The 15,614-nt window shown below is 44.2% G+C and overlaps 2 protein-coding genes across 2 annotated transcripts in view; one reads left to right on the top strand and one right to left on the bottom strand.

The window, feature by feature from the left end:
- The window catches only part of TMEM204 (transmembrane protein 204), a 262,683-nt gene extending 258,241 nt beyond the window's left edge, over positions 1–4,442 (bottom strand). The window contains exon 1 of the mRNA XM_044089293.1: positions 4,029–4,442. The gene's annotated coding sequence lies outside the window, so the exon portion shown is untranslated. The remainder of the gene's footprint in view (positions 1–4,028) is intronic.
- Positions 1–15,614, top strand: part of IFT140 (intraflagellar transport 140) — a 3,212,973-nt gene that overhangs the window by 2,244,388 nt on the left and 952,971 nt on the right. The window lies entirely within an intron of this gene.

Below are 15,614 nucleotides of genomic sequence, written 5' to 3' on the forward strand. Positions count from 1 at the left end.
GGATACTGGACAAGGCTCTTGCCACCCCTATAGCGCCTTTTTTAGGCTTTTTTCCAAAGACCAAATTACCACCATAACAGCTACAGACAAATGCAATCTGAGGGTCATGCTGCTCAACACTAGAAGTCTAAATCTCAAAATGCACTCGCTCGAAGCACTCCTTAAAATGGAGAACGTTGATATTTGTGCTGTAATAGAGACCTGGTTCAAGGCAGCAGAAAGCACCCCTACACTACCAGGCTGTAACTCTTTCCACACCTTTCGGCCCCAGAACTTGGACCGAAGCTCCAAAAGAGGTGGTATTTCCATATTCATAAAGGATGTGCACACCTCCAGACTGGTGGCCCAACATAATGCATCAGAGATACTTCAGTTGCAGCTAACACTGGGTAAGACAGCGATTCAGGTCTTAGCCTGCTATAGGTCCCCAACCATGTCGCAATTCTCACACTCCACGTTCCTAAGCACCTTGGAGAATATTAGGGTCCAACCTAACACACTCAAACTAGGTGACTTCAACTACCCCTCCATTAGCTGGGAAAACTACTCGTACCAATACACTTGTCCAACATTTCCTGGAATTCATTAATTCCAATGCCTTGGACCAGCTCATTCTTACCCCCTCTAGAGGTAGCAACATCCTTGACCTGGTCATTACTAACATGGGCGACCGTTGCTCTACACCAATAGTCAGCTCCTCCCTGGTTAGATCTGACCACAAACTAATCATCTTGGAAATCCACATCCCTCCCACCCCCACCACAAAGGTTACCACCATGAAAAACTTCTCCAAAGCTAACTTTAGGCTCCTAAAAACATAGGTGGATTACTTCATGGCACCCATGCAAATGGAGAATAGTTGCATGACTGCCGAATCATACACCAATGCACTGTACGAACACGTACAAAAATGCATGGATCTCGCCATACCCAATAGAACCAAGACGCTGTCCTCCAAAAAAAGGAAGCCAATCTGGTTGTCCCCTGCCATAAACAAACTCTACAACAGAAGAAGGAAACTGATGCGGAATAAGGTGAAGTCCTAAGACTGGAAAAACTCCCTGATCAGCCTCAGCAAAAAGTTGAGATCTCTCATCAAATCCCTCAAGCTAGCTATGAAAACAGAATTGCAGCAGACAGTAAAGACAACCACAAGGCCTTCTATAGTTATGTAAAGAATCTCCACAGCAATACCCAGATTTGCTCTGAGCTACTGCACAATGGTACCTCCCATACTGAGCCAACGGATTTGCCAGTATATTGGCCGACAGATTCAGTGCTAACTTTACCCCTCTCCCCTCCAAAGGACCAATCACAATACCAGTAGATTGCCAGGCACCCAGTATTACTGCTGCACAGGTTAAAACAGCACTGTCCAAGGCCAAGAATACAGCTTCTATGGGACCTGACAATATCCTTGGCTGTGTTCTACATGAACTACAGAGTGAACTGGCACCTCACCTGTGTGCCCTGTTCAGTCGCAGCCTCACCTCAGGTTTTGTTCCTACCGAATGATGCAGTGCTCCAGTCATCCCTCTCTACAAAGGAAGAGTAACTATAGACTCTGGGAACTATTGCCCCATTAGCCTGACGAGTCTGATATGCAAAGCTATGGGACGCATCATCATAGACCAAATAAACAAGGATATAGGGAATCTCCAAACTCTGGATCCCACACAGTCTGTTTTTTTGAAGGATAGATCATGTCTGCTCAACTTGGTTGACTTCTTTGAGTCAGTCACCAGGGCTGTGGATGAAGGCAAGGTGGTTCATACAGCCTACCTTGATCTGGCCAACACCTTAAATACCATTCCCCACTAAGGAATCATAGAAAAACTCGCATCAACCCCTATATCACTAGGTGGGTTGCAAACTGGCTCACAGATAGAACCCACAGTGCGAAAGTAGCTGACTCCAAGTCAGACTGCCGACTAATCCCGAGTGGAGTCCCACAGGGTTCGGTCCTGTGTTCTCTCCTGTTTGGTATCTACTTCTCTGAAGTCCAGGCCAACACAAAGGGACTTTGGCTGACAAAGTTCGCAGAGAATTGCAAGTTGGAAGCTATTATTAACTCCCCAAGTGATGTTGACATCCTACAGAATGGCCTCACTGAGACCAACAACTGGTGTCAGAACCATGGCCTTAAGCTCAGTGTCAAAAAATCTGTCATTATCCCCTTTGGGAAAAACCCGGTTCCCATGAATTATCACATTGATGGTAGTCCACTGAATGCAGAAGGAATTATAAGAGATCTGGGAACACAGGTTGACAGCAACCTCTCTTTTGATCACCACATTGCCACTGTAGTCAAAAAGTCCTTTTATGTGGCACATCTCATTAAGGGTTTTGCATCCAGGAAGAAAGAGGTCATTGTCTCCTTCTACTCTTCCTCATTGGGCCAATCATCAAGTACAATGCTCCATTTGGCATGTACCTCACTAGACACCTGCAACAACTGGAGAGGCCGCAAAAGTGCCTCACAAAGAGGATCCTAGGACTTAAACACATGCCCTATATGGACAGACTCAAAAAACTTCAACTGTTCTCTGTCTCATATCGCCTACTTAGAGGCGATCTCTGCTTCACTTACAAAGCCATGTCTGACCCAGCTCTGTTAGAAATGCTACATCTAAAGAAATCCCAATCCCTCCACACCACACGCTGCAGAGACCTCAACCTCATTACCACAATCAACAGAACATACTGGAGGGACAGGTTCATAACCCATAGACTGCCCATGCTATGGAATAGACTTCCATATATGTCAAGCGGAGCACCTCGCTGACCCTCTTCAAGAGAAATCTTGATGATTGGATGGGAAATAGAAAATTTACCCCGTGGATAACTCCAGTGGCTCTACTCGACAGAGGCACTGGGAACTAAGGTCGGGTGGCACGATGCCAGGGTAATCCTAGGGCTAGGCTTGTAAAGGCCCCGGGGCCACTAGCCTAGTACACACCTATGAACCTGTTTAACAAGATATGCAGGTTTATTAGCCTTCACCAAAAAGAGAATATCACTGCTCAACTCTGGCTGTCTTTAGCCCAAAAGATTACCTCTTCTGGTAGGGACATTATTGTTCAAACCCTTTATGGAAGAAAGCTTTCCCTTTTTAGCTGAAAGACTACTTGAGAGAGATCACTTCTACAATGTAATCTAAGATCCCTCTCTACATCCACTCCTGTTAGTAATCTGAAATATGCAGACACCACATTCTCCATACTTGCTCCAAATAAAATCTGGGAAGCTATACTAGTATGTATAAAATCTAGAATTTCATTCTAAAACGTTCAAAGGGAATTTAAAACTATATAAGTAAGCACAGTGTACGTGCTTCCACACCAACACCATCACTATAACTCTTTGTAACACCACACATCCTCCTGATGCACTCACTCTCTATGTACCTACATAACTTTAATCTTTCTCTGTTTTACATCAACTTTCTTCTCTCTCCTAACCACCTGCTGCCTTACAACGCTACCTTAACATCTTCACTCTTGCCACATTCTCTTTCCTTCCAAATGTCTTTCATCTGTTTATCTCGTACTCTGTCTTCATCTGCTAATGTAGCCTCTTAATGTTTTTACTTTGCACAGTGCAATTACCTTTTGTATATGTGTAAGATTAATTAGCACAATCTGTAGACATTATAAATTCTTTATAATGTTAATAATACTGTTAATGTTTTAAATGGTATACTTGTGGTTGTAAACCCCTGGCTGAACCTGAACATTGTCCAGTGAGATCAGTGCTCTACCATGGTCAATAAATATATGCATACATAACTGAAATCACAAATAATGAGGTTAAATCAGAAGTCTGAAAACTAAGGACAGTAGAAAAAGGAGCAGATGGTTTAAACACTGTTTCTTGATAGTCCGTCCCTTAAAATATTGTACTTTTTTTACGAGTCATCATGACTGATTAGTTTTCTTACAGAAAAAAGTAAACTAATAGCTTTTACTGAATATAGGCAGTACTGCATTGAACACAAGTCAGATGTTTTTTCCATTAAGCATACTTACCAGTTAATTCTTTTCAACATGTGAAACAGGAGGTGAGTTTAAAAATGTTCATGGTGTAGCAACAACTTCCTGTGCTTTTTAACATCCACAAGTTTGCCAGTGGCCATTCTAAACTGCGTGTTTCCTGGTGGTGCTTTCAGGCATATTTAATTCCTCTTTTGGATTCTGTTTGACCCTTTCATTCTCCACCATTGTAGCCTTATGTGGACTCCACACTTGCAAGTAGGTGAAAGGCTGCTGTAGCAGTGGGTTTGGCAGCAGACCCTGACAGTACAGACTGATTCTGTTTTCCTGAGTGCAGTAATGAGGCAGCCAGGCTGCAGGCTTCAGATGCATAAACTTAGTCTTTGGAATGTGTGTTTGGATGGGGAATGAAGAGCTGTGTAAAAGAGCAGATCTGAAAGACTGTGTTGGTTCTTTTTTGTGAAACATGACCGTTAACATTCTTTGCAAATCTCAAATGCCTAGAGTATAGCTGCTCATAATCTGTCAAGAATTAGTTCTTTCACATTTAGTAGGGGGTTCTTATTTTCAGTTCACATAGCATATTTCATTTCCTGCAATGTAGCTTACATATTGATTTCATTAAGTGAGCCATTGTAGACATGGATAACTTTCAGTGGAATTTGGCTGTGCATGCCTGTTACGCACAGGAACTTATATATTAGATCACATATTTAACATGTTCCTTGTTTTCCCCTACAGGCTGTGTCTTTGTTTCCTGAAGGTATTATCAGTAATGTTGTCTAAACAAGGAATTTTCATCCTAGTTTTAAACAACTGTGTGCATAAATAAACTCATTTGTTTTGGCTTCTTATAGTTATGGTTGGAGTGTGTGTGTGTGTGTGTGTGTGTGTGTGTGTGTGTGTGTGTGTGTGTGTGTGTGTGTGTGTGTGTGTGTGCGCGTTCATTCAGTCATATGGAGGGGGGAGGGGAGGGCCCAGAGCATACAGGGTTTTCTGCAGTATTGCGTTTAACCATTTCATATAGATAATAGCTTGGTTAGAAAACAATTGTCTGTCTTAATTTCCACGCTTAGACACATCCTACTGAGCAAGTGTAACTTTTCTTTGTATCCACTGATTGACTTCTTAGTCATCTCAGATATTGGAATTGTTGCTCCCAATTAAGGTAGCAGTTCTTAAAGTTTATTGCTTGAGTTTGGATGCAATAAAGAAATGAGGGTAGGGACTTGAAAGCTTTTTTGGTAATTTGCAGATGTCTCATTCATTTTGAACATTTGTTTACTTTCTAGTGCTTACCTATTTGGCTATCTCTCCCATGAAGCTGTGAAACATCACTCACCCGTGCAGTCCTTTTTGATTTTCATTTTAGCTTATTTTATGCATTGTAGCCTTACTTAATATCCCCAAATACCTATTTTCAGAGTGACTTAAGAGTACTAGTCAGACTGAGTGACTTGCACAACGTCATAAAGTATACAGTTGAATACTGAGGGACAAGACTCAAGTACAGGCCTTCAGGGTGAAACTCATTAGCGGCTTGCATAACGTCAACTTTCTATAATCTAATTATGAGTAAGTGTATTTATTTGAAATTGCTGAAGTATGCAAATATTTACAGGCTGTTGTTTAAGTCAGGTGTCTTCCATAAAGCACATTATTAGTAGTTTTCTTATGGGTCCAGATTACAAAAGGTGCATGAAATGTTATGTAAGTAAATAGAAACTGTCAGTAATCTGTGAGCTTGGAATCTTCACAGGCCAACCAGAGAGTGATAGCAGCAAAATGCATGACCCCCCCCCCCAAAAAAAAAACAAAATGTCATTTGGTGAAAGATACCACCACCAGCATACTCTATAGAAATGTATGAAACCTGACATATGCCAAACTATGCACAAAGTTTCCTGGTATATAAGCATATATGTCATACTTCAGAAATGGTTACAGAACAGCACAGCTGCACTATGAAGAATAAAAGAGCCAAAATACATTTGTAGTGTGAGGTGTGGGAACACACAGTCAAAAGCATGATGAGTACAAGATGAGGGCAGCAGGAAAGAAGAAAAGAGTGGGTTAGTAAGCAGAGAGAAGTAAAAAAAGCATACCAGTGAGGAATGTCCAGGGGTAGATGTCAGCTGTCAAGGTAGGGAATGCAAAGTAAGATCTTGGTAGGAAGAGGCCCCATCAACAAAGGAAGGAAGGGCAAATTAGATACACTACACAAACTCAACAAGAAGTAGTCAACTTGATGCAAGTGGCTGGGAAACGAAGAAGCTGAATGTATATGCAAAGTGAATAAACAATGGTCAATAAATGAGTATGGGATAGAGCACACGGGAGAGAATATATGCATTGGCCTTGCACACAAGTAACTACTCAGGTATTTGTACCTGTTCAAAAGCACATTGTTACAGTGTGTACCTAAAACAAGACCAACAAATAGGTATAACAACAAAGCACAAATACCGAACAGTCATATAAGTCACCAGATCATGACAGATGTTGGCAGACAAAGGGCCATGTGCATTACATATTTGTGCAAGTGCACAGAGGTAAAGAAGACATGCATCCAAGGATGGGCTCACTATACACAGGAATGCAAATGCAGTCTTTTAGGATTAATGTCTGCTGACTATGTATTGTCTATAGTAGTAAGAGTTTTAAGAAGAATCTACAATGTTTCCTGCTTACAGTAACCCCCCCCCCCAAGAATGTATATCACAGCATGCCAGACAAATGTTTATTGACTTGGTTGTCATATATATTGCACAGGTGTCAAAGGACACTGAAGTTAAAGTCAGATGCTGACATGCAAGTCCCCCTTTTCAGCCTTGTCAGTACAGGCATGATGGGGAAGTGTATAAACACCTACATACCACATACAGCATACGTCTCTCCAAGCAAAGAGCAGCCAACACAGCAGCCAGGCATGGCAGTAACCTACCCCAAAACTGAGCCCTACAGCATGCATATCCATTAGACAGTTGCGTGGGAAGGGATAGGCAGCCAGTTAGTAACACAACATAGGCTTTAGTGTACTTTAGTAAGATGGACACAGGAGGAATAGTGGTTTGTACACATAAGGCAGATGTTTAATAGCAGGTCACCATACACTGGGAGCATGGGGTGCATTGCCACCAGTGCATGTAGGATTATCAACAATGTGATGACCATGCCTCTCAGACTGCGACTATAGACCTCATAAAGATCTCCACTGCAAATTTGCCCTTCCAAGTATGTGTCTTTTTTGGGGGTCTCTAAATTACTACACATAAATCACTCGCCATGGACTCTTTCCATGTCAAGGAGCTGACATATCAGTACTTCACCAGTCTCTATTCTACCAGCCCTCCCTGACCTAAGGTGGATCATCTCTAGTGATACTTGGAGAGTCAGCTCATAGCACAAACAGCCAAAATGCCAGCAGTGGAGACAGTACCTTGTAATATACTCCATTCACATGGCAGACAATGACAGTGTTTTCAGTACATCTTCCCTCAGTGCAGAACAGTCAATGTGAGAGTGTTCAATCTCGCCTTTGTTCTTACACATGGGTTCGGAGCCGATCCTCGGCTCCATGCCGGCCGACTGCAAGCTCTGCATCGAGAAGAAGCTCGAGGACATCTAATACCCACAATCCCCCTCTGCGTTTACCTCAGATCTAGTTTGCCGCTGCTGCATACGCATCGCTGGAGACTAGCTCGAGGCTTTTTTCAGATAAGATTTTATCTATTCTGGTTTAAGTTTTCAAAAAAACTTCTTTAATATCTAGTCATTTAAAGTTAGAGTACGGTGTGTGAGTGGAGTAGAATTCTCGATACCTTAGATTAGTTTAACTTAGTTAACTAACTGGTGTAGAGTTTTTCGGGGCCTACCACCCCTACTTGGATCACTTTTTGACTGAAGATTTGTTGTAGTCTTGCTTTCTTAAGCAAGTGACAATCGGACTTTCAAATACCGGATTTGACATTGTTACTGGATTGACTTACTGGACTGGACTGTCTCTTCTCTTCATTATGTCTGAGAAAATAAAATCTGGCTTCAAACGTTGTCAGTGTGGCCAAAAGATGTCGGTCACAGACAACCACAGTTCCTGTGTCTACTGTCTTGGCCCTCTCCACTTACAAGAGGACTGCTCTATTTGTCACTCTTTTAGTGGGAGGGTCATGACAGATAGGCGCAGGAAACTGATGGATAGAGGATTGTTGAAACCCTCTTTCCAGGAGGCTCTGGATGCTTCAGACCAGGCATCCAAGACTTCGAAGGGGTCGAAGGCGTCGGAGCCAAAGTCATCGGCTCCGAGCTCTTCGGTCTAGTTAGATCACCGGTTCCACAGACTTCGGGGCCGAGTGTTCAACTGTTGGCAGTTTCCGAGCCTCGAGTCTTGGAACCGGTGACGGAGCTCCCTCCACCGACTCTGCTGAGGTCGGCTCCGTCTTCGATCCCTTCGACTCGTTCTTCTAGGCCCCTTTCCGACACCGATGTGGACCGTGTGGTGCAGAAACTGATGGAGCATACGGCCCTATCCAAGCTTATCTCGGTCTCCTCTCAGTTGATGTCGAGACTTGAATGCCTGCCACTATCTCCATCTGTTCCTCCTCCGAGACCTGTCCAGTCTTCGGAGCCGGAAGAAGCTGACCTGATGATTGTGGAGCCCTCGGTGCCAGAACCGCTTTTTCTCGGTCGGCACGTTCACCTCGACTCCATCCGATCCGGTACTGGAGTCTCGGGCGAAGATCCGTCCTTGGTTCCGGGACTGAGTCTCGGACCGATGTTTCGTTCCGACGCTCCTCTCGGGCCTCGCACGGATCGACTCGGTTCCGTCCTCTGGGTCGGTGCCTTCGGCTCCTGTTTCGGGATTCTTCCCATTTCTTCGAACCGGGAGATACCTCGACTCGGGATCCGGGGCCTTCGACCTCATGAGGAAGGTGTTGTCTACCCAGACAACCACATCAGCAGGTACAGCTTCTCCTCCCCACAAAGGACCGTTATCCTCCTCTGCACCCACGGCCACGCCAAGCGCGGGCACCAGTGTCTCAGCCACCCCTGGAGGGTGCCCCTCTTCCTCGGAGGCTTCTTCGGATGCTCCCCACGAAGAAGTCCCTAGGAAAAGACTGTGTAAGAGGAGACACTTGGATTCTCCACAAGAATCCTTGACATCTGATACTGACTTAGATGAGTCAGAAGGGTCCCCTAAGTCACCTTCAGAGGATGTCTCTTTTCTGACATCTTGGAGATCTTAAAACAGAGAGGTGACTGGCAAGCCCTCCCCTTCTGAGGATGAGTCAGTTTTGCTGAAGGCATTTGGTGCCCGCCCTTCCTCCTCCTGGGTCACTCCGCCTTTGATGAGTTAATGGAATTAATTGCTCGAAGGCGTGGGAGACTCCTGACACGGTGGAACCAGTCCCTAGGAAGCCAAATAAGTACATTACGGCACCACAGGACAAAGCTTACCTCACCAAAGGAGTTCCAGTAGATGCCATGGTGGTGGCAGCGCCACGAAAAAGGAGATGTCGGAGTCTTCCTCATCTGTCCATCCGCCTAACAAAGACTCTAGGACCATGGACAGATACGGGAAGCGCATTTTCAGTTCAGCGGCTTTCTATGCTCCCTGAACTATTTGACTCATTTTACACGTTTACAGAGGGATCTAGTCAAAGAGTTGGGAGATACCTCCAGGGTACTACAGATGCCGCTGTCTCAGAGAAAGTTACAGCGCATCTCAACACCCTTACGTCCATAGTAAACTCGTCCATGAGGCTGATATCCTATGCAGCCGAAGGATCGAGTAGGGCAGCGGCTTCAGCGATTGCTCTTCGTAGGCAATCCTGGATGCGCTTATGTTCGCTTATGGAAGCCTTCAAGTCTTCCTTTACTAACGCCCCATTTGACGGAGCCACACTTTTTGGCCCTAAAGTAAAGGAGACCCTTACCCGGTGTGAACAGGAGGGAAAGACTCTGTCTGCTGTCGGAGTCCGTTTTCCACCCTTCCAGACCGTACCCCAAAGGGCAACGTGGTGGGAAAATGTGGTTTCGAAAACCCCAAGGATCTTTCCCAAACACACAGGGTGATGCCCCCTCTAGAGGCAGGGGGGGGGGCAGAGGTGGAAGACGCCGCCCTGGCGGCAGAGGGGGTCCACAAAACCAAGGTGACAGGGATAATCTCCCTGGCAAACCTTTTCAGCACTCCTGAGAGGAGGCCCGACTGTCCTGCTCTGGAGGCAGTCGGGGGTCGCTTAGCTTTATACCCTCAGGCCTGGCAAAATCTTTCTTCAGACAATTGGGTAAAAAGCGTTGTTACCAGAGGTTACAAAATCCCATTTCTATCCACACCCATTCCAAAGAGAAAACTCCCAGATGTACCACCCCATCTGCGAGACCCAGCAGCTACAGAAATTTCAAAGATGCTAGAAAAAGAGTCATCCAACCAGTCCCAGCGGACCAAATAGGATTCGAACTTACTCAAGGTTCTTTTTAGTTCCAAAGAAAACAGGGGACTGGAGGCCGATTCTGGACCTAAGCCATCTCAACACCTTTGTCAAGAAGGAAAAGTTCAATGGTCACGCTTCAATCGATCCTTCCATTCTTACGGAAGGACGACTGGATGTGCTCGATAGATCTGAAGGACGCATACTACCACATCAAAATGGCCAGGGCGTCCAGGGATCATTTGCACTTCCGGCTGGGAGCCAGTCACTATCAGTTTCGAGCCCTGCCCTTTGGTCTGACTACAGCCCCCAGGGTCTTCACCAAATGCATGGCAGTGGTAGCGCCTCATCTGAGGCCTAGGATCCCAGGTGTTTCCGTATCTGGACGACTGGTTCCTGTCTGCCACCACCAGGCGTCAACTGATACAAGCCAGGGATTACACCCTACAAATTTGTACACACCTTGGCATCTCAGTAAATTTCGAAAAATCGTTGCTACAGCCATCACAGCATATCTTATTCATAGGAGCGGAATTAGATACGTCAGTTAGTTCTAAAACTTCCTACAGAAAGAATAGTAGCACTTCAATTCAACATTTCCCTTCTACTGTCGTCCAAAAAGTCCCCAGCAAAAATTGTTCTGAAAGTTTTGGGTCTCATGGCAGCTTCCCTCATTGCGATACCATTGGGAAGACTGCACATGAGAGTGCTACAATGGCTTCTGTTTGCACAATGGTCATTCCAACAACTTCCACTGACTTACGAAATATTGATAACGAAAACATGCAAATCACACCTAATGTGGTGGTTACAGACTTGCAACCTATCCAGCGGAAGACCATTTGTGCTACCGCACCGCCAGCAACGATAACCACGGACGCTTCCCTGATAGGGTGGGGGGGCATCTTTCAGGGACAGACAGTCCAAGGCGAATGGACCAATCTGGAGTACAATCTGCACATCAATGTTCTGGAGTTGAGGGCAGTGTTTTGGCGTTGCAACACTTTGCTCCCCTTCTTCCACCAGGGTCCATTGCAGTAGAGACTGACAACATGTCCGTAGTCTGGTACATATACTATCAAGGGGTAACCAGTTCTTACCTACTATGCAGAGAGGCCATGAGAATTTGGCAATGGGCAGAGTCCACGGTCGCTTTCTGATCGCAACGCACATCCCGGGTCATCCAACGTCATAGGCCGCAGGGTGAGCAGGGCAATACCATTGCCTCACGAGTGGTCCCTCAAACAGTCAGTTCGCAGAAGGATTTTTCGCAAATGGGGCCAGCCTACCTGCGATCTGTGTCCGTCTGCAATGAATGCCAAATGCAGGAGCGACTTTGCCCTATTACCCTCCAGGGGAAGTCCCCAGGGACGCTGGTGCACGATTGGCCCCGGGTCTCCTATATGCTTTTCCTCCATTTCCCTGATTGCAAAGTTTCTACAGAAAGCAAACAACCTTCAGAGGACTATTATTCTCATTGCCCGCTCTGGCCTCGTCAAATTTGGTTCCCCTTTCTATTGCATCACCGCATTCGGGGACCTTGGATGCTGGACCCAGAGCCAGATCTACTGACTCACTCGTCAGGAGTTCCTCACCCATCTCTAGAATCTCCATCTAGCAGCTTGGCTGCTCCGCTTCCCTTTTTAGCCAGGTCGGTTCCCCTTACATCGGCGGTTCAAGATATTTTAGTAGCTTCTCATAAAGTTTCCACTACAAAGACTTACACCAGTAAGTGGAAACGTTTTGTCTTTTGGGCGGAGTCACATCATTTGGACCCTGTTAGAGCTCCGTTAAACAAGGTTTTAGAGTTCTTAACTGAACTATTTCATGAAGGAGCTTCCCCGGCTACTTTAAGAGTACAGTTAGCTGCCATTTCTAACTATCATGTGGAGGAATGTGGTGCGCCTATTATGGCTCACAGACTTTGTAAAGCCTTTTTAAAAGGTTCTTTTCATATCAGACCACCAGTCAGAAGTCCGACATCACCGTGGTATTTAAACCTGTTGCTCTCTAAATTGATGTTGCCACCCTTTGAACCAGCTTCAAGTTGCACATTGAAATTTTTGTCATGGAAAACTTTATTTCTAGTGGCCATTACATCTGCTAGACGAGTGTCTGAGCTTCAGGCCCTTTCTGTCAAACATCCTTATTTAATATTTCATTCTGACAGAGTATCCCTACGCACTAATCCATCCTTTCTCCCCAAAGTTTGTTCTTCTAGTAATATTAATCAGTCCATTGAATTACCCACCTTCTTTAAGAACCACTCTAATAAATTGGAGTATATGTTGCACAAACTGGACGTCCATAGACAACTCAGATTTTATTTGGATAGAACAAAAGATCACAGGAAATCTGATCAACTATTTGTAGCTTTTGCTGACAGCAGAAAGGGTCTTGCAGTCACGAAACGAACTCTTTCTAAGTGGCTAACAGACTGTATCACATATGTTTATGAAAACTCTGACCAAACATTATCAGCAAAACCCAGAGGACATTCTGCCAGATCAGTGTCTACATCTTTGGCTCACGCAGCTCGCTTACCTTTAGACACTATTTGTGCGGCTGCTACTTGGGCTAAACCACATACATTTATCTCTCATTACAAAGTGGACAGGGTTTCTAGGGATAGGGCAACCTTTGGTTCCACTGTGCTCAAGAACGTTCTCCCTTGAGTTCCTCAGGATCATGGAGCTAGGGACGCTACCCATGTGTAAGAACAAAGGCGAGATTGAACACTCTCACATAAAGAAGTTATGTCCTTACCATAACGTTCCATGTGGAGTGTTCATCTCGCTTGGTTATTACACTCCCACCCTTCCCACCCTTAGGAAGAACGCTCGATTTGGTGCCTGGTCTGGAGTATTCTCCTTCTGCTGTTGCAGTATTAGTGTTACTATCATACCCTTGGTATGTTTGTATATATGTACTTATGTATATAGTTGGCATGTGTGCGTGCTTTTTGTCTGGTTTGCTTGCAAACTAGATCTGAGGTAAAGGCAGAGGGGGATTGTGGGTATTAGATGTCCTCGAGCTTCTTCTCGATGCAGAGCTTGCAGTCGGCCGGCACGGAGCCGAGGATCGGCTCCGAACCCATGTGTAATAACCAAGGCGAGATGAACACTCCACATGGAACGTTATGGTAAGGACATAACTTCTTTTTAATGTCATATCTAATACCTACAGGAAACCATTAATGGCAGTATACAATATCAGTAATGTAAACTAGCATGCATGTTCCCTTATATAGCAATGTAACATACAACTGTCATGCCAGGTTGCTGTAGCATCTCAGCTAGGATGTTTACAAAGCAGTCCTACAGGACCATTGTAGATGCAACAAGTGCGTCTCACCTTCTCACTAGTCATTGGTTATCTCACACTCTAATTCTCCTTTGCTATGAGAATAGTCTGATAAAAACATCACTCTACATCATTACTTTATTAGTGTTTTTAGTAAATAATGTGAGAGGATTTGTGAAGTGGTATTTTTATTTCTCAGTGGTTTCTTTGCATTTTTGTGACAAATGTAATATCAGGAGTTTTACTGTCAGAAAGTCATCTTTCTTACTTGCTGAGCATTTAACTTTAGGCTTATGCTCATCTGTCTCACAATGACTGAACCCTTGTTTAAAGATTGTGCCGCAGCTGAGCTATTCTACTTACCCAGCTGGCATATTCACTGTTTATATTGATGTGGTGCAAAACACATTTCATGCTACTCTGTGTGTTTAAAGTTTATGCATTTTATGTGATAGACACATTGTCAAAACCTTCAGGCTTATATGGTGTCTTAAAACAATCTGCTGTTCAAGTGGTAAGAAAATCCCGTAGACATTTATATTTCTTATCTGATGTTAAATCTGAACAACCTTTAGAATATTTTGTATGGGGTTCTATAGCTAAAGAAGATTAAATCCATCCTTTATCATTTTTTCTCCTTCTGCTGTGGCTCCTGTAACTACAGCAGAATATATCTTTAGGACATGTCAAGGACCTTCTTGACCGTAGATTGTTTTTAAAGTATAGTACAGTCTGTTAACATTCTTACACACTAGTAATTGTCAAGTGTACTACCCCAGAAGTTTCTATTATTCTTCATTCTCATCCTGTTAATTTTCAAGCCAGATGCACTCTTTTTTTTCCTTCACTTTCCAGTTTTGATTTGGTTGATTGTGATACGATGGCTGATGTAATTGTTAAAACACAAGGAAGATCAGAAGCTGCATGCCGTTCCTTTTTGAAGTGTGGTGCCAAAGGGGATTCATTTTTTTCCCTTCTCTCTGCAGCAAATGTCTGTAGCATCTATGGCTCCACATTGGTCTCAAGTTTAGTTATCTGTTTTCAGCCCAACAGTTGTTGACATCAAGCACACTTTCTGTTGCCATATGTTCGGGTATCAACTATACCAATAGTAGCAGTGCTCATTCAGGCATGGATATTTTCAATGCTGCCTTTTCAGCATCTCTTGCTTTGGCATATGCCAGCATCAGGGTTTATATTAGGATTTATGGAACCAGACCTCTGAGTTTCATTTTGTGCAGTAACCCCAAAACCAGTTGCTGTGGTGCTGTTCCAGTCTGATACAGCATCTATTGTTCAGCCTCAAACCCTCCCTAATAAGGTGTTTTAAAGTTATTAAAAGACCCTTACTTCTAAGAATCTGAACAGTGGCAGACCCACCAGTTATCCTTCCCCTTACCAGTGATTATTCAGAGGTCCTAATTTCTAGTATCCTCTGTTAAAGAATTTTAGAGTCTTCTGATTCTAAGCCTCCTTGTAAAAGCCAAAGAAGACTTTAATGGAAAATAAACATATAAAATCACCCTCTGATTCCCCCCAGCAGAGGGCCTAGACAAGAAAAAAAAAAAAAAAGATATCAACTCTCTTCCTTCTCATGGAAAAGGCTTCCAGATTTGAGGAGTATTTACAGCCGGTGCTGCAGTAGAGGGTTGGTCTTACTCTATCACATTTCCCCAGAAAAGGTTTTAGTGGACTTGCTGTTTCACCACATGATTCTTCTGGATGGTTCAGTCTTTGTGGACATAATAAAGAATAGTACATAAGTTGCATGGGAAAGCATGACATAGTGGTCTCCATATCAGTGAAGACAGATGGGGTTTTCTGTCCCCCATAGGATCATAGGCTCATAGGAGGTTACTAGGCTAATGGCCTTAGGGCCCTTACAAGCCTA

The sequence above is a fragment of the Protopterus annectens genome, chromosome 12.part0 (genome assembly GCF_019279795.1).
Source record: "Protopterus annectens isolate FY-2018-M chromosome 12.part0, PAN1.0, whole genome shotgun sequence".
Classification (NCBI taxonomy): domain Eukaryota; kingdom Metazoa; phylum Chordata; order Ceratodontiformes; family Protopteridae; genus Protopterus; species Protopterus annectens.